The sequence below is a fragment of the Anabrus simplex genome, chromosome 5 (assembly GCF_040414725.1).
Source record: "Anabrus simplex isolate iqAnaSimp1 chromosome 5, ASM4041472v1, whole genome shotgun sequence".
NCBI classification, from domain to species: domain Eukaryota; kingdom Metazoa; phylum Arthropoda; class Insecta; order Orthoptera; family Tettigoniidae; genus Anabrus; species Anabrus simplex.
Window position 1 is genome coordinate 300,044,897 of NC_090269.1, and position 27,970 is coordinate 300,072,866.

The following is a 27,970-nucleotide window of genomic DNA, read 5'->3' on the forward strand; positions in this document are numbered from 1 at the left end:
AACACAGCACATCTTTCAACCATGGTACTACCCCAGTTTCCTGGAACTGATCTGCAAAAGCTGACACGATGTTGTTCAACTGTTTCTGGCTGTGGACTCCGTTATCTCGGTGGTCACGTTCCGGCCCCCTACTGAGTAATCCCTGGCTAATTGCCCCTTTCCTCATCTTTTGGCATTTGTCAACACATTCCCAATACTGAGGCCTCTACAGTGAAATATCCCCGCGCATCACAATCCTAAGTGTTTTCCTTTCATTCAAGCAGTACAAATATGGAGAATTATGAATGGCCGTATTGAGCCCTGCTAGTAGATTCCTTGTCGCTACGTTAATTCGTCATTTCGGCGTAAGTTTTAAGTTGTTCGTATCGTACGTAAAACAACGGCTGATCCTCGCTCTAGTTTCAGGAAACATTTTTGGGGGGGGGGCGGCCCCACTGCCCCCCCCCCCCCTCTTGGCTACGCCAGTGGTAAGCGGTAGTGTTGAGCACTGGAAATACTGAATTTGTTTATGATGATGCTGCTGGATTTAGAATGTTAAATTAGTAGTACTTCTTGTAATATTTCCTCTCTATGGAATTGCTCGTTGTACTCTTGTTGTTGGGTAATTATGCTTTAACTTTGCATATGACGCGAATACTCTTAACATTGTAAGGAATTATTTCCTTCGTCACCAAAATATCGGTAAACACAAGCAGTGGTCATAATGTGATATTGAATGTGGGGTCTGATAACGATGTACACCTATCTGTCGAAAGAATTGGAGCAAACTGAAGCATTTTAGATTACACATTCCACTCCTGCGTAATGGTGGTTGCATATGCAGCAAGGCGAATCTTACCTCGTCTCGAGTTCGAATAATGCACGTCTCTGGTATCCAGGTACGTGTACCTACCGAAGCCGTCAGGTTCTGTACTTAAACCACTCATTCGTGTACCTACCAGAGCACACAATGCCAGAATGCGTATCCTTTATAATTATGTTATACTGCGTCAAAATAGACCTCGGTAGAAATGAACACCCTAGTCGCTTGTTGACACGTATTTACGGGAGAAGGCCCGTGGTTGGCTATTCGCATACTCGGCACACACAACATTCAGCTCCGAGCTTCGAGTACCTGTAGGTCTACGACACGCTGCTCGCCGCACAATGCGGTGACAACGCTCTCGAGATCTCTCGAAATTTCTCGCGAGAAATAGTGCCTGCGCTAGTCTCGAGAAATCTCGAGCCCTAGTCTCAGACTGCCCATCACTAACTTAAAGACAGCAGGATACAGTGTTACGGGAAACGTTAAGTAGTACGTCAAACTATCTGTCCCCGACGAGTCAACACTGCGTACGTACTATTTACTAAAACTTTACTCTGAGACAATACATGGGATCTAGAGTAAAATTGGCGTTGTGAATTACAAAGAACGAGATTGGCGGTATTGGCCATTACGTAGCCAACATCATAGAGCAGTAGATGACAATGTAGGTAAAACGATGGGTGCTGAGTCAGCATTTTCTCATGAGGTCATTGACCCTTAGTTGAGTAGTAAGGCTATGTAGGTTCTAGGCCATTGAATTCGGAATAACGTCATAATATAGCGTACGAGAGCAAGCCTAATTGGTCAGGGAATGATCTGGGGGTGCTTTTGACCCCCTAGGTGAGGTTATGACGTCATACCCTTACGTACGAGGGCAATGCTAACTTCACGGGCCACTTCGAAGGAGCCGAATCGGACGGGTCCCCCTTGGAGGAGCTTATGACGTGTCAACCTATCCTCGCTACGAGGGGTGTCAACCTAAATTCAGACTGGTTCCCCTTGGAGGAGCCGAACTAGTGAGCCTTGTAGGTGTGGTTAACACATGTATTAACTTAACCTTGGCCATGAACGGTAACCTAACCTCACATACGCTCTTTGTCGTTCCCCCCCTTGGAGTAGTGACGGAGGTGTAACGTAATAAGCGCTGACGATTTAAAATTGTATGCTTATCTTTACATAACCGAACGCGCAGGCTTTCTCCTGACAGAGCTGTGACGTCACAGCGTGACAAATGACTATTAGTTCTCGCGAAAGACATCAGTACGCTCTCGCGACGACTTCGTGAGTTACTCTAATCAAAAACTATCAGATCCCGCTAGAGACAAAACAGTGCACTCTCGCCGCGACTTCGAGAGTTACTATAAAGAAATGACTATTAGATCCAGCTAGAGACATAAACCGGGGGGGCGGGGGGATAGCTAGTTCGCATGTACATCAACTTGAGATCTGACGGCGAGTTTGCAAGTTACTGTAAAACGGAGTACTCACGCACTCAGGCTCTTTGCTCTTCTCCCCCTTGGTGTAGTGACGGAGCTGTGACGTAATAAGCGTGAGCGATTTAAACATGCATGCTTTACATAACCGAGCGCGCAGGCCTTCTACTGACAGTCATGACGTCACAGCGTGAGTTTGAAATGCGGACTGCTGGCTAAGGGCGCATGACATTATAACCTAACGTGTGTTCATTCGTTGTCCCGTTTCTCTACGGTGTTGTGTTTATGTTGAGATGAACCTTTTAAAATGGATTTTTAATAACTGGATGCCCTTCTGGACGTCAACCTGGGAAGATACGAGTAATGAGATGAAATGAATGGCATGATATATGACAGGAAGGGTAAGGGTATATTCTGCCCGAAGGCAGGTCCGAGCCTCCGCAGAGGTGTGCCTGAGCCGGAGTTTACGTACGGTAGGGTGGCCAGTTCCTTTCCGCTTCTCCACTCCCTTACCCCCCACCAACAGCGCGTGGCAACCCATCCAAGTCTTGACCATGCCCAATGTTGCTTAACTTCGGAGATCTCACTGGATCCGGTGTTTCAACACGGCTACGGCCGTTGGCTTATGAGAGGGTAAAAACCGGTAGTGGCACATAGCCTTCTCCTGTCTAATAGCATCGAGAGGTCTGCTCAAGTCTTTACGTCCCCATCCGACGAACAAATAACCATCAACAGCGTTAAATGCCGTCACTCTGTATGAGCACTGTGGAAAGGATTGGAATTTAATCAACGGCTTTTTGGGGCACACAATCTAGTAATTAGAAATTGTATATTACCACCTACTTTATCTTGCCGGGCTGAATGGCTCAGACGGTTGAGACGCTGGCCTTCCGTCGCAGGTTCGATCATATTTACATAATGCTGACTGAATACTTCAGCCTTCTGTAAATCCTCAGAACCAGAAGTTCTTCAGCCTACATTGTCAAACATAAAATGGTGACGACTAGGAAAACATTTGATAGATGCGAGGAGCGAAGGGGAATGCAATAAGTAGAACCTTTTAAATTTAATCAAATATTCATTGTGTGATTATTTACAAAATTAAGCTACTACCGGTTATACTACAGTCTTGGTTATGCTGCCGACCAGGTTGCTGTGCTCCTTAACATCTTAATAATAATAATAATAATAATAATAATAATAATAATGCTATTTGCTTTACGTACCAGTAAATCTACCGACACGAGGCTGACGTATTGAGCACCTTCAAATACCACCGGACTGAGCCAGGATCGAACCTGCCAAGTTGAGGTCAGAAGGCCAGCGTCTCAACCGTCTGAGCCACTCAGCCCGGCTCTTAACATCTTACTTCCAAAATTGTAATGCCCCCTGCAACATTCAAATTAAACAAAACATTTATTGTTTATGAAATTAAGTTTTCAAAATATATTATACTATGCATGTTATGCTTTGCAAAGAAGTTGATGCAGTTCTGTACCTTAATTTCATCCATGTGTTAGTTTCTTTCTGAATCATTATCAGGTACTGTAAAGAAGGAGAAAAGTTCATCCCTACCCTGTCTACAGTTTACAATCTTCGGATTAGGTCCATCGCATTCGATGTGATTTTCACTTCGAAGCTTGTAATGTCGTCGACAGCGCCTGTAGGAAGCTACATCGATTGACATCTTACTGTGCAGAGGTAGGATGTTCCAAAAAGCATCTACGAAAGGAGCAGCTTACGTAGATAATAGTCCTGGTGGTAAACACTGAATCAAATATTTTGGCATCTGATATAAGGTTCTATGTTTATAGAAAATCTAAACAGCCTCACTTGAGTGAGGTAAATAAGATGTACAGTAGCGTATTAGTTTCGCTGGTAGGCGAACATTATGCACATTCACAGTTTTGTTTGTTATCAAGACGATTGTCTGCAACCGTGTAGTCTTCTTTCCGTTCCACAGTGTACGGTGTAGAAGCACACACTAATGATCATGATGAAGGGCTATCCTTATTTATAGTCTTGTAAGAATATTCGTTAGTGGATGGTGACATCACTCATACGAATAATAAGACAGTAGGATGTTGTCTAAGCAGGAATATTTAAGATGTATCAAATTCTAAACGAATATCGACAGGAGATTCTTTTATAGATTCTTCATGATAACGGCAGTCTATAACAATCGGTGCTATATTTTTAAATTCTTCAGGCGAAGATAGCGGAGGATCTTCTTTCTGATAATACGGTGATTGGGTCATAGAGCAACCCATATTATTTTTCTCAAAATTAATGTCCTTGTTTTCGTAAGGATACGTAATTCCGTTGAGATATAGTCTAATATTTCTTAATTTACAGTGATCAAACTCTGAGCTATCTTTTCCATGGTTGAATTTACGATGGGTTTGAAATCCACAAACAAAGGCTTTTTGAGTTAAACGTGACATTTTAACAGCCCAGCTATGCTTGTTTGTAGGTGGTAACACAGGATACTCATGAAGCTCCCAACTTCGAAAACGTATAGGTAATGGCGTTTCATTTTCTACAATGTTGAGCAATCGAAGTTTTTCTAGATCAGACAATGTTACATGTGAAATCCTCCACAATATACGATGAGTAATTTTCGAGTCTACTGGTGAGTCTGCTGCTTTAAGAGAATTTTAATCACTTCGAACACGGATCAGAATTTGCTCTTGTTTTGCGTTGATTATAATACGTCTAAAATCATCAGCAAAGCCGGGAATATGTTTCAATTGTAACATACCAGAAAAAGTACCGTCCTGTTTAATCATCCAATTGTTATTAGCAGGGCTCGGATGTATCAGACCTAACAATAGCCCAAATAAGCAAGCAAATATGACCTCAAAAGTGACGAAATATGACACAAAAATTACAAAATATGGCCCGAAAATGATAACTCTGAATATGGCCATTTGAAAATAAAATATAAGTCGAAACGGCAATTCCTTTGGTACATATTTGTATTTATTCTTACTTTCATATTGATTTTCTGAATATACATCTTTAGCAGTTAGAAATTAAAAATTAATCTACATTTTAAATTATGTTGGTACGTTTAAGCCCAGAGTTCATTAATATTATTCAAATGCGTTAAAGTTTAAATTGAGTACCACGAAACGAATTAAGTAGATGCCTTTCAATACATTATACGGTAGGGCGGCAGAGTCTATGGTGCACTCAAATACGTTTTCCATTCTTCTCCGCGGGTGGAATTGAAGTGTTTGACAAGATTCATATTTTGTGAACACTTGTTCGCATTCGGTAAGTTGAAGCTGATTTTGCACAGCTACAGCTCTCAACAAACCGCCGAAATATGACATTTCTACGAAAATAGCTCAAAATATGACCTTAGGACGAAAAATAGCCAAAATATGCATGTATATGACAAATAAAGATCACTTAATTGTGACTATATTTACCTGATTTCCACCAAAATCCAATCAGGCAAGAAAATAGAGACAAAGAAAAAATATGACTTTTCCTAAACATCCGAGCCCTAGTTATTAGGTTTCGGACACCATCCTGCCATTCGTGAAATATTACTTTCTTCATCACTATAAGAAGGGTAGAGTTTCATTGCACTTGTAATACCAACGTTTGTCGATTATCTGTTTCCAAATTATTACTTCATAACGCGCTTCAGAAAAGAGAAATGCTAGACCATGGTTGTTGAGATGTTGGTCCACTTCCATCTGCCTTATCTAAGCGTCCTTCAGTATAGAGGTAGCTTTCGTGTGGTAGGGTGTATACATCTTGCTGTTTATTGATAAGCGAATTTCATCATTGTTATTGAGTCCAAACGTAAAAGGTTGATAAGAATGAATCTCACTTCGTACTGCACCGTCACGAGTTTCTACTGTGTTCATAATGTCTAGCATTTCTTCCATTTTGTTGTAGCGAATAACCTAAATCTAGGAGAATCTGCTTATGGCCATCATTGCATTACTCGTGTCTTCGCAAACATGTAGTATGTCTCCTGAATGTACACCGTGTTTTACAAATTTTTTCATACTGGTTTAAGATGAAGTTTTTAAGCTACGTACATGTGTTGTTCTAAATTAATGAGCTGCTTATGTTTATTCAGAAGCCTAGGAGTGATGTTACTAATGTGTTTTACAGACAGGATGATAAAGAACTACTGACGGTTTCTCGTGAAGGGTATAACCACTTTCGTCTGTAATAACATTACAAGTGATGTTTACATGATGATCACCATCGAAGTGTGTTATAGGTTGATAAGACTCATAACGTACGTTCGGTATGAGCTCCCTTGGTGAAAATCCAAGCAAAGTTCCAATCGAATCAAGTTGTGATTTTCAGTCAATCTTCAATGAAGACTATAACACATTTATGTGTGATGTTGCTCACAGTAATTGAGAAGTTGTAATTATTATTACTCTCAACAGCATACTGTTCAGTTAACAAAATTTCAATGTAGTAATGAATATCGTCTACTGAATAACTGCCTGATGGTAGAGTTAGCACATACCCATCTTAATAGAACTTGTTTGCGCCATCACGCAACATTATATATTTTATGGTAGCTTTCAAACGACACAAGTCCAAGACTATGTGGCTGATGACCGAGTTCGATCGATGGATTAAAATAGACTGTTGTTTCAGGTCCTCTGCGTACAGCGGGTGGTCTTACACCGTTGGTCATCACGTGCACACTGATGCTCTTGGTCTATTGTCTGGGTTTGATCTAAGACATTATAGTCGGCACATGCATGTATTGAATATTTGCATACGGCTTTTATTGTAAACAATGTCTGCACTGCTTCCGAAATAACGCATGAGCTCACGTGGAGGAGGTAAGTCTCCATAGCTATCGAAATACCATACTTTAGATTTACTTTTATGTAGGCAACGTAATGAGTTCCAGGTCCGCGACTGTTGTCTAAGTTAATTACAGCACTCTCACGTTCACTTGGGCATGCTGGTAGTTGATCGCTCATATACACTCCGCGAAAACATAGAATTCCCGGTTGTTTCGCAAACGTAAAAACTTCTTAGTAGGTTAGAGCTCGATGTGGCAGTGCATTCAGTAGACGTTTTGTATGGCGCTAACTTTGTGTGTGCGCCTTTACTTCGTAATGCAATTGCCTCCATTGTCTTCTTATAACGTTCACTCTCTTTCAACTGTTGCTTCGCTTCTTCTACAGCCTTAACAGTTCTTGCTACAGCACTAGCACCACCCAGCAAAGACACTAAAGCTGCTAGTCCAGCAAACAGCGCAGGAAGAAATTCTCGTTTTGGTACAGGAATAATTCGTGCACGTTTACAAAACATTGCTCTGCACTTTCGAGAAATTCTCACTCTAGCTGCACGTAATACCTTATAATTGCTACTCGCGGATTGAATTCCCCTCGAGTAGCTTTTCGTGCAGCCTTTACAACTTCTATTCATTCAACAGTTTTAGTTTTCTTCATAACGTTTGGATATAATGTTCCACCATTTTGTACACGACTTTACTCGTTAAGAGTGATTTATGAACTGGCAGTTACTTGTTTCGATGATATTACTATAGGCTACCTTATTATTCAGTTACCATGAAGATTATAAAGCAAAAAGACACACTACCTGTTACTGACATAGTGCCACATCTCTTACCAATTACAACTACACAAAAACGTCATGGAACGTTGTTTCCTTTTACTATTCGATGTATTATAACTGGCTCATCGGGATGCGGGAAGACAAATCTTTTACTCACACTCAGTACCTCTTTAAATGGCATACGCTTCGGGTATATTTACGTTTTCGCAAATATACAGGCCTACTATTCTACAAATTGTAATGAACGATCTGGTTAAAGATGATTTGACATATTTTCTATTTACTGCACATTAGCAAGTACCATCACCGGATCATGTTCTTCCCAATTTTCTTATGATCTTTGACGATGTCGCTACAGAACAGCGAAACGTTATTCGCACATACTTTAGTATGGGACGACATAAATACGTAGACTACTGCTATTTATGTCAAACCTGTCCTCGTGTGCCCAAACAGTTGATATGTGACAACGCAAATATTGTTGTGCAAGAGGAGGGCAACATGCGACATGTGTATGATGATCATGTTAACACTGATATGACATTCAATGACTTTAAACGTATGTGTACTATATGCTGGTCATCACATCGTTACGGTTTTTAAGTTATTGATAAAGAAAGTGGCTTTGATCATTTTATATGCATCAACACAGAGTTACGGTCTCCACTTGATCAAAAACCACCACCATGATAACACCCAGCAAAGAGATTACACAACATATAACCCGTGCTCGAAAAATTATCCGACGAAAATTTAAAGATCTTAAACGTATTCAAGCCGACACTGATTTATTTTTGAAAACGCAACTAGGTACACCACTGAGAGAAATTTTTAATTCTACTTCATTGTCCAAGTCTACTACAAGTTATGTTTCTACGCAAACATCACATATTAAAGAGAAGCATAAACAAGAAAAGCCTGAAGAAGAAGAGAAGCAGGGTGAGGAAGAGAAGCTGGATAAGGATTGAGAAGAGGAGTTAAGTTTTTAACTACAGATGTTATTGCTAAAACACCTACTCCATCAACACAAGATGACCCTTCTTTGTCTGAGGTTATGATTACACCAGAGTATCGTAATCAGTTTAAGACTTATCCAAAAGAACTATGGATTTCTCTTTGCTCCTTATATTTTAAAAATTCGTTACAGGACAAACTGACACAACCTACTGTATTCGCTATGAAGACCTTCTGGATATGTAAAGCAAATATTAAGATTAATGGCAACTGTCTCATCGTAAATTGTGTTGCCTATAAACTTACTAAGGTCTATTATCTACCCCACCTGCGTCCAAGTCGGAGTGAAGATAATCCCGGTAGCATCTCAGGAAAAATTTATTTCAGTAATATTCTATTTATTCATCGTAGGTTCTGAGAAAGATCGCCTTCCAGTCCTCTAAGTATCGCTCAATAAAACTTATTCTTGTCGGTGGACGTCTGCATTCGACATTCAGTATCAAGAACCCTCGACGCAAATGAATCTGTGACCTTATCTTTACTTATTTTATTCTATCTTACATAAATAATAAATCCAATTTATCATTTATACTAATTTATTAGCCTGCTAATCTGAAGAAAAGTTAAATGAATTCTGATAATCTCGAGAAAAGAACAATGTGCTTCTATACAAAGTTAAAAAAATAATTTCTGGTCATCAACTGTGATACCATCTTTCTTATTTACATTTTATTTTCTCTGGCAATGACTCATAATTGAAATTGTATTTTCTTTAGGATATAAACTTATCCATCCAATACTGAACTTCATGACACTGAATTAGATAATACCATCTTGTAGCATCTAAATCACAATTCGACTCCTCTGTCAGGAGAAATTAAGTTTAACGTTATGAATAAGATGCCCTACCGAAAATATAATTCATGTAGTTTTGTTAGTTTTTATCTAAATTCATTCATATTTGACCATCCTGACGTCCCTAAACAAATCCTTCATCTTTATTATATGGGAATGTTCATAATTGGAGCCCTATCATGTCTAATTTTATTGTTTCACGTATAGTGTTTGGGTTTCTTCCTATGACTTTGTTTTAATTGTGAGATTCGAGATATTTGATAAGTGTCCTTGATACGGTCAAAATTTGTTTCCATACCTTCAAAAATGTTGTTAGAAATGAAATATTCTTATCTCCTATATATTAAAATTCATCAGTGATATTAGCAAATATAAACAAGCTAAATCTACCTTTCATTAATCATCAACTAGTATAGTAAACGAATGTATGTGCCAAACAGTCATATTATTATTCCACCATCAATCATAGTCTAACCTCATTTCATATTTCTCCGTGCCATTCATTTGAATTAGCTCAACATCTCAATCTACAGATCGTTTGGGAAAGAAAGACCCTAAATACGTCGATTACTCTTATTATGTATCCTTACATCTTCACCATTATCCATGCGGGGCTAACAACTACTCATAATATGTCACTATGTGTTTCAAATTGACATAAAATCAGCTGATCTCTTGCTAATACACTCTTCTCAACATGAGCCTAACCTTATAATAGTTATTCAGTGCGATCCTGTACACACACACACACACACACACACATACTCGTATATATATATATACCAGGTGGCTCACGGACGCCGTACTTTCTACTTATAAATGTCCCGCATGCATAAGTGATGTGTGGGGTGTCTACCAACTGATTTTAACAGGGGAACTACTGCCAGCGGGCAGGTTACGTCAGAATATGAAGAGATAAGAAACAGAGTCACACTCGCAGCATGTTACTCAGCGCTGGCGGTCGAATGCACCCCTTGCATTAGTAAACATCGTTTTCGACCGCATAGTTCTAGGCTGGTGTATGGTACAGCCGCACTATATTTACTGTCTGCTTATCGCCAATGGCTAGTGTGTTCAGCAGCGACGAATACATAGACATTATTTTAATTTGGACAACCCGGTCGGAATGCAACCGAAGCTCCAAACAGACGTATGCCTTCTACACAAGTATTTCAGCGAACAGTATCGTTTTTGTTTCATACAAGCAACTCTTTTATCGAGTGGAATGTCTACACATGTATAAATTAACAAGTGATTAAATTTCCTTTTCTGCATCTTTAGCGTGTTAACAAACAGTAGCGGCGATTAGGGGGTGGGGCGTGAAGGGAAAGTCGCCCCCGCCCCTCGCCACTTAGTGGAGTAAACATTACATATTCACTTTAGCCACCTGGAACTAGGAATTATTATTATTTGTTTTGCTAATTGCTTTACGTCGCACCGACACAGATAGGTCTTATGGCGACGATGGGATAGGAAAGGCCTAGGAGTTGGAAGGAAGCGGCCGTGGCCTTAATTAAGGTACAGCAACAGCATTTGCGTTGTGTGAAAATGGGAAACCACGGAAAACCATATTCAGGGCTGCCCACAGTGGGATTCGAACCCACGATCTCCCGGATGCAAGCTCACAGCGAATTATTTGTAAAAGAAACGTTATCTGTACAAGCCTTTGTGTCTTATCTGCTAATTCTTTCCTTTATTTTCCTTAATTATTAACATAATTTTTGGCGGAAATAAGCACCAAATGCCGTTCGTCGCGGCTAACCGATTTGTATAGCGCTACGGCAAGTAATGGAGACTTTGCATGTGCTGTGGGGAAGGGTAGTAGGGGTATAATGTTTTTGCCAAGGTCGTGGACACTGAGTTATAATTCACCGGTATGCCGCACGCATTCGTCAGTCTGGCAGCCTCCTCAGTGTCTGTTAGTTCCTTAGTGTGTATTAAAATACTAAATAACTTTTAATTGCATGATCATGCCGTACTTCTATTTAATTGTACCGGCTGAGCTAGCCGTGGAGTTAGGACCGCGCAGCTGCGAGCTCGCACCCGGGAGATAGTGGTTTCGAATCCCACTGTCGGCAGCCCTGAAGATGGTTATCCGTGGTTTCCCATTTTCACATTAGGCAAGTGCTGTACCGTATTAGGCTGTACCGTATTTAAGGCCATGGCCGCTTCCTTTCCACGCGTAGCCCTTCCCTGTCTCATCGTAGCCATAATTCCTATATGTGTCGGTGCGGCGTAAAACCCATTGTAAAAAAAATATTCTACTATTTTGCTTTACGTCGCACCGACACAGATAGGTCTTATGGCGACGATGGGACGGGAAAGGCCTAGGAATGAGATGAAGCGGCCGTGGCCTTAATTAAGGTACAGCCCCAGCATTTGCCTGGTGTGAAAATGGGGAACTACGGAAAACCGTCTTCAGGGCTGCCGACAGTGGGATTCGAAACCATTATCTCCCGGGTGCGAGCTCGCAGCTGTGCGGCCCTAACTCCACGGCTAGCTCAGTCAGTACAATTAAATAGAAGTACGGCATGATCATGCAGTTAAAAGTTATTTAGTATTTTAATACACACTAAGGAACTAACAGACACTGAAGAGGCTGCCAGACTGACGAATGCGTGCGGCATACCGGTGAATTATAACTCAGTGTCCACGACCTTGGCAAAAACATTATACCCCTACTACCCTTCCACACAGCACATGCAAAGTCTCCATTACTTGCCGTAGCGCTATACAAATCGATTAGCCGCGACGAACGGCATTTGGTGCTTATTTCCGCCAAAAATTATGTTAATAATTAAGGAAAATAAAGGAAAGAATTAGCAGATAAGACACAAAGGCTTGTACAGATAACGTTTCTTTTACAAATAATTCGCTGTGAGCTTGCATCCGGGAGATCGTGGGTTCGAATCCCACTGTGGGCAGCCCTGAATATGGTTTTCCGTGGTTTCCCATTTTCACACAACACAAATGCTGTTGCTGTACCTTAATTAAGGCCACGGCCGCTTCCTTCCAACTCCTAGGCCTTTCCTATCCCATCGTCGCCATAAGACCTATCTGTGTCGGTGCGACGTAAAGCAATTAGCAAAACAAATAATAATAATTCCTAGTTCCAGGTGGCTAAAGTGAATATGTAATGTTTACTCCACTAAGTGGCGAGGGGCAGGGGCGACTTTTCATTCACGCCCCACCCCCTAATCGCCGCTACTGTTTGTTAACACGCCAAAGATGCAGAAAAGGAAATTTAATCACTTATTAATTTAGACACGTGTAGACATTCAACTCGATAAAAGAGATTATTGCATGGAACAAAAACGAATACTGTTCGGCGAAATATGTGTGTAGAAGTCGTACGTCTGTTTGGAACTTCTGTTGCATTCCGACCAAGTTGTCCAGTTTGAAATAATGCCTATGTATTCACCGCTGCTGATCACACTATCCGTTGCCGATATGCAGACAGCAAATATAGTGCGGCTGTACCCTACACCAGCCTAGAACTATACGGTTGAAAACGATGTTTACGAATGGAACGGATGCATTCGACCGGCTGCGCTGAGTAACATGCTGCGAGTGTGACTGTTTCTTATCTCTTCATATTCTGACGTAACCTGCCCGCTGGCAGTAGTTCCCCTGTTAAAATCAGTTGGCAGACACCCCACACATCACTTATGCATGCGGGACATTTATAAGTAGAAAGTACGGCGTCCGTGAGCCACCTGGTATACTGTATATATATATCACACAACTTCGAAATATCTTCTTCTTACATATAACCTCTCGACATGTAAACACTTAAATCTCAATATTTCCACTAATACACAATTCAAATCTGTCTCTTCTTAGCCATCATTTTTCTCATTTCATTATTCCTTCTTATAACATTTCATTTGTTATGATACCGTAATAATCTCCCTCGACGATATTACTTCTTCAATATCCCTATAATTCAGGTACGATCCATCTCTTCTTTTAATTCTTATAGGCGTGGTCATGTTTGTCAATATAATTGCCTCCTAGAGCTCATCTACGTCTTATATAACATGTAGTATTCTTCGCAACATTTTCTGAATCATAATTGAATAGCCTTTTCAAGTAGATATGGATCATGTATCGATATGCAATATGCTCACTAAAAGCATCAACATAACCATATCACTTCACATGTCAGTATACATATAAATTAAAATAAATAGTATTCGTGGTTTTTATGACCGAGATCTGCTATTGGTGGTTAGAATATGGCACATAGAATAAATCTGACTGAGAATTTTGTTGAAAGGAAATATTTCTACCTAATGATATAAATACCTTTAAACAAGAAACTTATCGTATCGTCACTCTTCTGGAACTGCCTCCTTCTCAGATGTTACATGTGCTCCATGAGGCTGGTTACCGCCTCTCCGGACGTCATCTCTGGTCCCAATGCATTGATGCTGCTATGCTTCGTTATGGCATCCTAGGTAATCTTCTCCCTCAGCTTGAGCGGATTCCATGATGTTACAGTTGTTCATGAAAGTAGAAATCAACATTGGATAGGCAGAATACATATTTAAAATACCCATCAATCTCTTAATATGATTACTAATGCTACTTGAAATTGCGTATCTATTACAGCTTCAAATTAATAAATGTATTTTTCCCAGGCTAATATGGATTTCAATTGCTAATGCAGCTTCTCTTCTATTGCCTGAAGTACAAAAATTTGCACTCTCGCTTCTTCTCTACAGCGGTCTCTATATCACCTTCAGCCGGTATTTAAATTTGAAGATATCGCATCTTTTCCGTATTTAAATTTATTTTGCTATGCTATATAGCACGCAATTCTTCTTCAATCTTATATTTAAATTGTTCTTTCGATCCGCAGTGACGACAGATTCAGTCTTCCTTCTTCTCTGATGTTTTATGTAATACTAACGTTTTTCTTCCCGTAAAGAATGATTTAGGTTTCAATTATTTTTTAAATGAATATCTGTTCCATCTCAACGTTCTTATACATGGCTCTTGCGATTCAATGTTTTCTAAACTTAAGTTGATCTGAGTTTCGGTGACATTTTTCATATATTTATTCTTCCTGAAGTTGCCGTGTGCCATTTTGCCTGTTCCTTTTTCCTTTGTATTTGCATCTGGACTCTAACGTAATGGTACAATTAGAACTTCTTTTCTCACGAACACCTGACAAGGAAATAGTGTCACAATATGTTCTTAAAAAATATAAAGCAATGCCTTTTGCTACTGACGCAACCAACGTAATTACAAGAGGACAGAAGCTGTAAATGCAAATAAGATTCGCAAGTATCGAGAGCTTTTTCTAACCTGTTTCCGTTACATGAACCGACTGCACGTAGTTTTAATGTTATATGCAAGCCTTTGTTGCCGTATGTAGACGTAAGATACTGGAATGACCCTAACTTACTCGTAGAACGACTATAGCTTGTAAGAGCTTCGCAAGATACTGTTCACACAGGTCACGAATCAGAAATTCTAGAAATAGGGAGAGAATTATTGATGTGGGTATTATTCAGTAATGGCTCGTCAAGATAAGACCTCACCCGTAAAGATAAGCATCACACAAGAGTTACATAAACCAGCTCATCGCACCTACTATCGCTGACGCGTTTTTACACGCGGAAAACATGCACTCTGGCAAGCGCGGTTAGGGGTGCGCGGCTGTGAGCTTGCATCCAGGAGATAGTGGTTTCGAATCCTACTGTCGGCAGCCCTGAATATGGTTTTCCGTGGTTTCTCATTTTCATACCAGGCAAATGCTGGGGTGTACCTTCATTAAGGCCACGGCCACTTCCTTCCAACTACTAGATCCTTCCTATTCCATCGTCGCCATAAGACCTCTCTGTGTCAGTGTGACGTAAAGCCACTAGCAAGAAACTCACTTGTTCATGATGTAAACTGTATGTTGGAAGCTCTGACAAAACAGGATCTCGATGCTATTCGACAGGAGAAGGCAATGTGCCACTACCGGCTTTTAACCTCTCCCTTCCTACTATCATATATCATGTCATTAATTTGATCTTAGTATCTTCCCTGATGAGATTGACGTCAGGAAGGGCATCCGGCTATAAAAATCCATCTTAAAACATCCATCTCACCACAAACCCGACACCGTGCAGAAACGGGACAACGAATGGACACACGTTAGGTTACAACGTCATGCACCCTTAGCCAGCAGTCCGCGGATCAAATCACCCACGCTGTGACGTCACAACTCTGTCAGGACAAGGACTGCGCGTTCGGTTATGTAAAGATAAGCATGCATGGTTAAATCACCAGCGCTTATTACGTCACAGCTCCGTCAGTACACCAAGGGGGAGACTAGCAAAGGGCCTTCGAGTGCGTGTGTAATCCGTTTTACAGTAACTTGCAAACTCGCTGTCAGAGTGTACCTCAAGCTGATGTACATGTGCACATACGAACTAGCTATTCCCCCCTTTTTATGTATTTAGCAGGATCTAACAGTCATTTCTTTACAGTAACTCACGAAGTCGTGGCGAGAGTGCACTGTTATATCTCTAGCGGAATCTGATAGTCTTTTGATTACAGTAAATCCCCAAGTCGCTGCGAGAGCGCACTGATATCATAAGCGGGATCTGATAGTCATTTGTCACTCTGTGACGTCACAGCTCTGTCAGGGGAAGGCCTACTCGTTCGGTTATGTAAAAAATAAGCATACATTTTTAAATCGTCCGCGCTTATTATTTCACAGCTCCGTCACTACTCCAAGGTGAAGGTGACAAAGAACGTATGTGAAGTTAGGTTACCGTTCGTGGCCGAGGTTAGGTTAATACACGTGTTAACCATACCTCCAAGTCACCTCACTACTTCGGCTCCAAGGGAAACCCGTCTGAGGTTAGGTTGGCGTTCCTCGTAACGAGGTTGGGTTAAAACGTCATAACCTCAACTACCAGTCGCCTAATCTATTGGAGTCCTCCAAGGGGAGCCTGTGTGTGAGGTTAGGTTAGCGTTCGTGCGGAAGGTTAGGTTAATACGTCATAATGACGTCTTAACCTCAACTGCAGGTCACCTAACCGACTTTTGGCTCCTCCATGGGCGCCCGATCGATTCGTCTCCTCCAAAGGTGTCCGTGACCTTTCCAACTCGGCTCCTCCAAGGAGGCTTATTCAAAGTGGCCCGTGAATTTAGCATTGCCCTCGTACGTAAGGGTATGACGTCATAACCTCGCCTAGGGGGTCAAAAGCACCCCAGATCATTCCCTGAAACATTAGGTCGCTCCAGTGGAGTCTGTGAGGTTAGGCTTGCTCTCGTACGCAGGGTTATGACTTTAGAAACCTACATAGCCTTAGTACTCAACTAGGGGTCAATGACCCCGTTCTCGTACCTACATAGCCTTACTACTCAACTATGGGTCAATGGCCTTGGGGAATATGCTGACTCAGCACCCATTGTTTTAGAACATACATTGCTCATCTACTTAGTGTGTTAATATGGTTATCCATTAGTCATTTTTACTGACAACTGTTCATCTTGAGAAAACTAAGTCATACACTACCTAAAGCTTTAAGGATGGTGTGGTACTTCTGAGGCCTGGTGGCATCAGATATGATAAAGTGCATCTATTACTAGAGATGCTGCGCCTTAAATGGTTAAAACATGCCAAGGTTTGAAAGTACTGCATGCCAAAATGATTCAAATCAGACATACCGCAAATAACAGCAATAATCTGTCAATTAGTGTAATGTTTTTGTTGATAAATTTTAGGGGCTTAGGGTATTGTAGGTCATAGGTAGGGCTCAGATAATTATGTCATTAACTATTCAAAAAATGTATTTATGTGCTTAAGGAGTGGAAAATATGTGATTAATTTTCCAAAATATATTTTTAATTTTGCACTATAATTATACTCACCGCTACTCGAAAATATTGTTGAAACATCGAGCTGCCTTATTAAACCTGCCCACAATGTGAATGTTCTGTCAGACGTACTTTCTCTTTGCAGGCAAACGCTTATCACGGTTTCCTTAATATTGCCAGAACTTGTTTCCTGGGATCCCCGGAGTGTTCTCAGTCTCCTCGCAGACGTCAAGTATGTCCTGCAGAGCTGAATAATGTGGCTCGTTTTTCTTTTCAAGTTTCGTGATTCTGAAACTTACAAAATCAAAGTTAGATTTAATGTTTATCAAGTCTCCTTGAACTCCCTTCGCACACATAGCTTCTGAACACACACTAATGCACATATATTTGATTAGCTTTTCGAGGATTGACTTTATACCCTCAAAATTGTCCACATAATGGTACGCCGCATCCAGCCATGTGAATACTGGTTATGGAGGTAGAGTCAAATCCCATTGGGCAACAAAATAACTTTTTGGCACTCGAGGCAAGTGATTCTAAGGAAGATGTGCGTGTGTTTCAACAAATTAAGAATGTGATGCTGTGAAACTCTCCCATGCCTTGAGAGAAATGTTGATCATTTTCTATAACCTAATATAAAACAAACAAATTGTTTATATTCTGCTATTTTCCATACCATACTTCCTTGTCTTAGTGTGGTTTCAATTTTAAAAACCCTGGTTTCATCATTTGTCTCAGCACAACTGCCGCATTAAGAAATGGTGATTGTATCATTTATATAATCTCTTTTTAAATACCTTCCTCTACCAAAATGTTGCTGTGGTACACTATCACATGCTTCTTTATAATCTTTCCCATACTTGATGAGTATTGCAATCCTTTTAGCAGTCTTCTAGGCTTTTTCCTCACTTTCCATTCCTTGTTGGCAGCTTGTATGTTCGTTGCAATCCCAAAGTTTCAGGTACCTACGCTTACCTTTTCTAGTGCAACTTTGTGTATTTCCAATTTTCTCTTTAAATTGTCCACTCCATCTGAGCAGATCCTATATTGGCAATCCTCTCCTTTCATCACAGTACTTTCTTTCAGCTTTGCTATTTGACTACCACCAAGAACCCCCTCAGGCATGGTTGTTGTAACTTAAAATTCTTGACAATTACCCTTTACCATCAATATCCTGTCAATCCTTGCTTTAGCTCATCTATGTGTACATTAACATCTAAAAGATGTTCTGATTATTTTTCTCCCCAAATCCTGTGTTCCCTGTAAATCAGACTGTACCTTTAACAAAAGCAATTAATACTTCCCCCTTCTTTACTCTTATTGCAGTAACCATAGCGTTCAAATATATTACTCCTTGCCGTTTTATGCATAACTCTCATCATTTCCACAATAGCTCGAGGTCGTCTTTATTTATTCTTGGGAGACTTGAATCTTTAAAAGATTTCTGAGGATATGCTATAGGCAATGTGTTGGGGTATAGTAGCATATATGAAGTCCTTATTTGATTACTGTTTGCATAAAGGAGCTATACCAAATGAATGGAGAGTTGTTATAGTAGTCCCTGTGTAAAATAAAGGGTGATAAACGTAATGCCGATAATTTCAGGCCAGCCAGCTTTATATGTGGTGTTTGCAAGCTCTGGGAAAGCATTCTTTCCGGTCATAACAGACTTGTTTGCGAAATTATTAACGACTTTGATAGAGGGCTGTTGAGTAGTGATGGGCAACGCTCTCGCTCGAGAGTCTCGAAATGGATTCTACTGTGCTGTACACAGGATGTACACCTACCTGGATACTGGAGGCGTGCATTATTCGAACATGAGATGGGGCAAGGTGCGCCTTGCTGCATATGCAACCAGCATTACGTATGAGTGGATTGTGCAATCTAAAATGCCTGAGTATGCTCCAGTTCTTCTGATTGGGTAGTAATGCACAATGCTCTCGAGGCCGATTCTCCAGGGCTGCGATCTGTGCAACGTCTCTGTAACTACGAGGGCAAGCTCATACTGTACCATCGGCATTCTCCTACGGAGAGGTGTGTTTCGATAATTTTTTTCAAAAGTTTAGAAAAGTACTGCATGCAAGTAGTAGGGCCAGGCGGGTTCTGAACCACCGCGCCAGCATTTTTTTGTACTGAGAGCACCCTATGTCATTGACCCCGGCCACGTAACCGTGATATCACGAGCACGTGGCCTTGTATGTAAACAAAGCCACGTCCTTTTGTCAGCAGTCAAGATGACAACTCTCATCTTGACAGACCATAACTTCACTTTTTGCTTTTTTTGTTACTTGCTTTACATCGCACCGACACAGATATGTCTTATGGCGACGATGCGACAGGGAAGGGCTAGGAGTGGCAAGGAAGCGGCCGTGGTCTTAATTAAGGTACAGCCCCAGCATCTGCCTGGTGTGAAAATGGGAAACCACGGAGAACCATTTTCAGGGCTGCCGAGAGTGGCTGTCATCTTGACGGACCCTAACCTCACTTGTTTTAAGCATGTAGGCGCTGCTAACCTCACTGCTGCCATCTTAACAGGTCCTAGCCTAACCTTTTGGCCACGTGGGGGCACGGCATTTAAACAATTGAACGTGGCTAACCTGACAGCTGTTATCTCGACAGGTCCTAACCTCATGCGTTTGTTTTCGCGCGGAAATTTGTATTAGTGTCATGGCTAACCTCACTGCTGTCATCTTGACAGGTCCTCACCACGTGCACTTGTTTTGCCGCGGATTTTGAACGTGGCTAACCTCACGACTGCCATGTTGACAGACCCTAACCTCACTGCTGCCATCATGACTACATTGGGGTGCGGAATTTGAAATAAGTAACAGCTGTTAAGATGAGAGCTGCTACCATGACAGGTCCTAATCATGTGCACTTGTTGAACAAGTGAACGTGGCTATCCACACTGCTGTCATCTTAACTTTGGCCTAACCTCACTGCTGCCATCTTAACCATGTGGTGCTCGCGGAATTCGAACAGCTAACAAGATGACAGCTGCCATCTGGACAGGTTCTAACCACGTGCACTTGTTTGACGTGGAATTTTTGAAAAGTTACGATCCCACAACCTCACCTGTATTATCTTGACGGGACATAGCCACATGCTTTGTTGTGTAGCGCGGAATTTTTGAAAAAAAAGAACGATCCTAACCTCACTGCTGTAATCTTGACGGGACTTAGCCACGTGCAGGTGCGGAACGGCTAGGGGGCCTAGCTACACTGAACATAGTTTTACGGCTAGATGCCCTTCACGACACTACATTAGAGGGGCCTAGTTTTAATGCTAGGTACATTTCTAGACATGCTCCTTCGCAGCACCATCTTAAAGGGCCTAAGGACTGTAGTTTTAAGGCAAGTTTCCCTTCTCGACATGCCCCTTTTCCCGACACCATCTTGGAGGGAGCCAAAGGAATATATTTAAGGCTAGCTGCCATTCTCGACGTCCCCCTTTCCGGACATCATCTTGGAGGGAACCTCACTCTACGTGCTTTTAGAGGATTATATTTTTAAGGCTAGCTGCCCTACTCGACATACCCCTTCGCCGACACTATCTTCCTCCTCCTTGTGATGTTACGGAGGTCAGTTCAATTCTTCCTCCTCCTCACAGTTACCGAGGTTACCTTATTCCCTCCTCCTCATCACAGTTACGGAAGTCAGCTCAATACCTCCTCCGCCTCCTAACAATTTTACCGTTATCGGACAGATGCCCCTCCTACGCTACATGGCCCTCCTAACTACACCGTCGCTAAGGCTTTACGTCCCCATCCGACGCGTGACCTCCCCTCCTGAACAAGACAAAACATGTTGTTAATCCTGTTACAGACGACTAGAAAATGCATTGTGCTGTGCGCCTCTCATGGATTCGAACCCTGTTCTCTCACAGTTCATCATCAGAATAACAAGTCTCTAATAAACGGAATCTCACTGGATTAATGCAAGAATAAGAGTACCTCACACCTTGTTCCGTATGCTGTCTACACATGATTCATAACACAGTTACCGTAAAAAATACATACATGGAATCTAACACTGAAACTCTTTGATGCGTAAGATAAAAAAAGACTATACCTGCACTACTTCTTTAATGTTATACGCACAAAACACTCTCCATCGTAAAACCGAACGCACGCAAAAATACGGAGTTGATTGTAGGACAAACAAATGCTGTGAGGTAGCCCTTACACACATACATTTTATCACTACGTGCAGACACATACAGGAGTTTTAATTCTCTGCACATTTCATTCACAGATACAGCAATTTCATTTTTAGTATTTAATTTTGATATTTACATGTGAAAAAGGACATGTTATAAGGGAAAGGGTAGTAACACATACCCCTTTTTCTATCGAATAGCATTGTGAGGTTAGCATAAGGCTTTATGTCCCCATCCGACAAACAAAATAACTATGAACAGCGTCCTCTCGATGCAGAGAGGAGTTTTTTACACACACACAGAATGGTATATATTTACTTTGTTACGTTGAATGTCTTGGACGGTGCTGCCCTTATTGTCGCAAAACAACTAGTTCAATCCTGTTTTCGGCTGTGGGTAGTGGGAAGGGAGAGGGACGGGAAATGTATTCATATATTCTCTATTGTTAACTTACCTCGTTTATAAAATGATGTGACCCCTTTTAGTCACTACTTACGTCAGACAGGGGATACCGCTAAAATATCTCTAATCTGGATATAAATCGAACATAGTCATAAAAAAGAATGAATCTGTTACGCTGAATAGCTCGGACGGCTACTCAGGCGCCACCCGTTTAGTTGCCCAGCTGAGCAGGTTTTTGATAATTAGTACACTGAATTTTCGTTTGTAAAATTCGAGCTTAAAGATTTGAACACTAGAGACTTTTAATTGTCTACTGTAATGTTAGAGGCAAATCGTGGACTCAGCTAAGAGCACTGTAATCGCCAACCCACAGTCCAAAGATATAATCCTCTAGGGAAATTGAAAAAGATGCAGAAATTATTAGCGATGTTGCCATGCAAATGCTGGGGAAGGTATGTCTGTCTGTAAAAGATAAGGGACCTATCTCTTTCGACTACACAATTACAAAGCTACTGAGCTTGAATAAAATTTCAATCACAGAACCATTATACTCTCATTGAAGAAAAACAACGGGAAACTACGTTCTGATTTTTCTTTGTATGCTTCTTCTTTGTTGCCTACACAATACAAAAGCATTTTACTTACATAGCTTGCAACCGCCAGCTATTTACAACAACCAGAGTCATGTGCAATAAAAAATAGGTTTGCAGCAGCTGGCCTTTAGTCATCATGCAAATGCTGGGGGAGGTATGTGTGTCTGTAAAAGGTAAGGAACCTATTTCTTTCGACTACACAATTACAAAGCCACTGAGCATGAATAAAGAAATCTCAATCACAGAACCTTATACTCACTTTGAGAAAACAACGAGAAACTACCTTACTGATTTTTCTTTGTATGCCTCTTCTGTGTCGCCTACACAGTAAAAAGCTTTTTACTTACACAGCTTGCAACGGTCAGCTATTTACAACAACCACAGCCGTGTGCAATAAAATGTTTTAACATGCTGGTCTTTAGTCATAGAAGAATCGGGTTCGATTCCCGGCAGTGTGTAAAATTTTAACAAAGGCACACACCATAAACAATTACTACGATCACGGAACACATTTTAATCGTAGATTATATTGAAGAAAATATACATATACTTACCTTTGGAGGAAACCATAATCACTACCACCATTCATAGTGGATAGATGTAAGCTTGAACGTGAACACGCATCGCAGTACTTACTTTAAAACGTAATTGAATGTCATATTGTAAGAATAAAGAAACGGAGAAGTACAGTTGTACTTCCTCTTAAAACAATAATCACTACTATTAATGATAATAGAAGATTGTCCTCGGACATTCCCGGCACTAAACGACATACGCCATTACATTATTAATAGAAGATGTATATAGTTGTACTTCCGTCCGTGGTTTAACATTTTCACTCTACGCAAATAGAAGTTACGAATGAACTATCCTCCAGCCAAAAATGTAAATGCAATCTTCGCTACTCCAGATAAAAATTAAATTAATTTTTCCCTTTTAGTCACTACTTACGACATGCAGGAGGTACTATAAAAATCTCTGTCCTGGCTATAAATCGAATAAACGGACCATGAACGACAGGATTGAGGACACAGATCAATTCACATTGTTTTGTAGCACTATAGCTTAGGCGGCACTCTTATATGCAACTTACATCAGTTTTATAAAATGATTAGAACACTGAATTTTTTATTGAAACATTTCGAGCTTATTGTGTTGAACACTATAGAGACATTTATGTGCCTACTCTAATGTTCATATTACATAGAGATTATCGAAAAAACCTTATCTTCTGCCATGCGATAAAAGCATACGCTTATACTGATGTTATTAGTTCTGCTCAATGGCTAAATGGGTTAGCATGGTGGCGATTAGTTACAAAAGTCCCGGGTTCGATTCCCAACAGTTTCTAGAATTTTAACAAAGACACACACACCATAAAAATTACTATGAACACAGCACACATTTTAAACGCAGATTATATTGAAGAATATATATATATACTTTCCTTTGAAGAAAACAATAATCACAACCACCCTTAATAGTGGATAGATGTAAACTCGAACGTGAACACACATCACAGTACTTACTTTAAAACGTTATTGAATGTTATATTGTAAGAATAAAGAAACGGGAAAGTACAGTTGTACTTCCTCTTAAAACAATAATCACTACTATTAATGATAATAGAAGATGGATGTATAGTTGTACTTCCGTCCGTGGTTTCACATTTTTACTCTATGCAAATAGAAGTTTCGAATGAACTATCCCCCAGCACACCCTTTTAGACACCTCTTACATCAGTTTTTCAAAATGAATAGAACACTGAATTTTTGATTGAATTAGTAACAACTTACGACAGTCAGCGGATAAGGTAAAAAAATCTCTGACCTGGCTACAGAATCACATAGCCTCTGACTAAGAGAAAATAATTGTATACTGTTATTCATAACTGATTAATAAATTTGGCTTTACGTGTTTTGTCATGTTCACACCCAGCAAATGCTAGCTACCGAAAAATCTCTATCACAGAACAAGAAAGCATGTTTACTTACGTAGCTTTCCTCCGGGGTAGAAAAAAACTGAATCACATAGCCTTGGACTAAGAATTGTATACTGTTATTCATAACTGAGTAATAAAGTTGGCTTTCCGTGATTTCGCATTTTCACACCAGGCGAATTGAATCCCGGGACCTGCAACGCATTGGACTACATAGATTTGTTTCTATTTACGATGCAAATGATAAAAACATTGATATATTAAAACACAACACATTGCATACGCATTATGTAACACAATCTTCTAATGTAGTGAAGACATCCAGAAATCATAATTACATTTTTTGCTACTGAAGATCCTCGCGAACTAGCCCATAGTAAATACCAAGCAAATGCTAGGACTGTATATTACAGCACCCGACAATATTGTTCAGTCTTATCGCGCTGAGCCGCGGTCGCTTGGTAGGCCAAGTTTCCTAAGATAAAAACGGAAAAATACACACATTTTCAGCTACACATCACTAACCGCGTGGAAAACACAACACATTGCACGCGCATTACGTAACACTATCTTCTAATGTACTAAAGACATACACTTAAATCGCATTTTTGAAATAACACACTTTGTATACATACCATATACAGTATTTATATGTCGAAAAAATATTCATTTAAAAAAGATAAATCTAATCTCTAATGCGTTAAGTGCGGGGCTGCACACAGTAAAGGAATGAAACAAAGTCCTCTTCTGCAGCAGAAACAGGAAGTCGAGTCAGTGTTTATATGTATGCACAATGTCCTTGAATCCGATCCGAACTCGTTTGCTACCCTCCAGCGCCGCTGGATTATCTCTGCTACTTGCGTTAGTGATGTCTCTTGAATGCGCATGTAGATTTTTTCATACTGGTTTAAGATAAAGTTTGTAAGCTACATACGCGTGTCGTTAATCTTAACATTTTCATTACCTATCTAGAAACAGTCGTGTTTATAGCGAATACCGAACTACAGCCTGTTTTTCAGTTATTCGACTGTGTCAGGGAAGGATTGTATGAAGCCCCATCTAGTAGCGAGGAAATATGATATCTCTAAAGCAACCGTCTCGGCTGTGCTTTACGGCTTTCTGTGGTGTGACATGTTCACTCCAGGCAAATGCTAGGGGTTACACAATCACATGTTCGCCTTTTCTGTGTTGACTACACTATAAGTCCGCCTCTGTGGTGTAGTGGTTAGCGTGATTAGCTGCCACCCCCGGAGGCCCGGGTTCGATTCCCGGCTCTGCCACGAAATTTGAAAAGTGGTACGAGGGCTGGAACGGGGTCCACTCAGCCTCGGGAGGTCAACTGAGTAGAGGTGGGTTCGATTCCCACCTCAGCCATCCAGGAAGTGGTTTTCCGTGGTTTCCCACTTCTCCTCCAGGCGAATGCCGGGATGGTACCTAACTTAAGGCCACGGCCGCTTCCTTCCCTCTTCCTTGCCTATCCCTTCCAATCTTCCCATCCCTCCACAAGGCCCCTGTTCAGCATAGCAGGTGAGGCCGCCTGGGCGAGGTACTGGTCATACTCCCCAGTTGTATCCCCCGACCAAGAGTCTGCAGCTCCAGGACACTGCCCTTGAGGCGGTAGAGGTGGGATCCCTCGCTAAGTCCGAGGGAAAAACCGAACCTGGAGGGTAAACAGATGATGATGATGATGATGATGACTACACTATAAAACATAATTAAATAAATAAAGCAGGGGTCTAGAAACTCAGAACTTTGGAACAGATTCATAATAATAATGATAATTTTTCTACTTTGCCGGCCTAGGGAATAATGCGCAAGATGGCGGCCGTGTACAACTTCCTAGTGCTAGGGCCCCGAAGACAAGATAGCGGTTATCCCTAACCGCACGGAATACAAATAGAAAGAATGTCCAGTACCTCGCTCCCTAGGTGGTTCACACCTGCTATGCAGAACAGAGGGTAGGTAGGAGGATAGGTAACGTAAACAACATTATTGAACTCTGTTATAGATTAGCCTACAGTAAATCCGGATTTTAATCCACTATCTATTGGTGTAGGAATTTAATCTGTAGTTGAGTAGACACCGTTCTTGTTCTGTTAAGGACCGTGAATTAAACGTGCGCCTCTGGTGTGTGAGCATCACAAATAATATTCATCAAGTACTTTTTGATCGTAAAACTCCCAGATGCAAGCTCACAACTGCGTGGCCGTTACAGCACGGCCAACCTGCCGGGTACAACATTATGTTACGTGCAATATTATTGAGAGACGTGTTAAACGTTGAGAGAGCCTCCGTAGCTCAGGCGGCAGCGCATCAGCCTGTTAACGCTAGGTTCCGTGGTTCAAAGCCCGCTTACTTTTTGCAAGATTTGTAATGAACAAAGCAGAGGATACCTCACCCAGCATTTGCAAGATGACTAAAGGCCTGCATGCTAACCCATTTTTTATTTCACACAACTCTGTTTGTTGTAAATAGCTGGCGGTTGCAAGCTATGTAAGTAAAATCCTTTTTATTGTGTAGGCAACGCAGAAGAAGCATACAAAGAAAAATCAGTAACGTAGTTTCCCGTTGTTTTTCTTCAATGAGAGTATGAGGTTCTGTGATTGAGATTTTGTATTTAAGCTCAGTAGCTTTGTAATTGTGTAGTCGAAAGAGATAGGTCCCTTATCTTTTACAGACAGACATACCTCCCCCAGCATTTGCATGGCAACATCGCTAATAATTTCTGCATCTTTTTCAATTTCCCTAGAGGATTCTAACTTTGGACCGTGGCTGGCGATTTCAGTGCTCTTAGCTGAGTCCACGATTTGCCTCTAACATTACAGTAGACAATTAAAAGTCTCTAGTGTTCAAATCTATAAGCTCGAATTTTACAATCGAAAATTCAGTGTACTAATTATCAAAAACCTGCTCAGCTGGACAATTAATAGGGTGGCGCCTGAGTAGCCGTCCGAGCTATTCAGCGTAACAGATTCATTCTTTTTTATGACTACGTTCGATTTATATCCAGATTACAGATATTTTAGCGGTATCCCCTGCCTGACGTAAGTAGTGACTAAAAGGGGTAACATAATTTTATAAACGAGGTAAGTTAACAATAGAGAATATATGAATACATTTCCCGTCCCTCTCCCTTCCCACTACCCACAGCCGAAAACAGGATTGAACTAGTTGTTTTGCGACAATAAGGACAGCACCGTCCAAGACATTCAACGTAACAAAGTAAATATATACCATTCTGTGTGTGTGTAAAAAACTCCTCTCCGCATCGAGAGGACGCTGTTCATAGTTATTTTGTTTGTCGGATGGGGACGTAAAGCCTTATGCTAACCTCACAATGCTATTCGATTGAAAAAGGGGTATGTGTTACATCCTTTTCCCTTATAACATGTCCTTTTTCACATGTAAATATCAAAATTAAATACTAAAA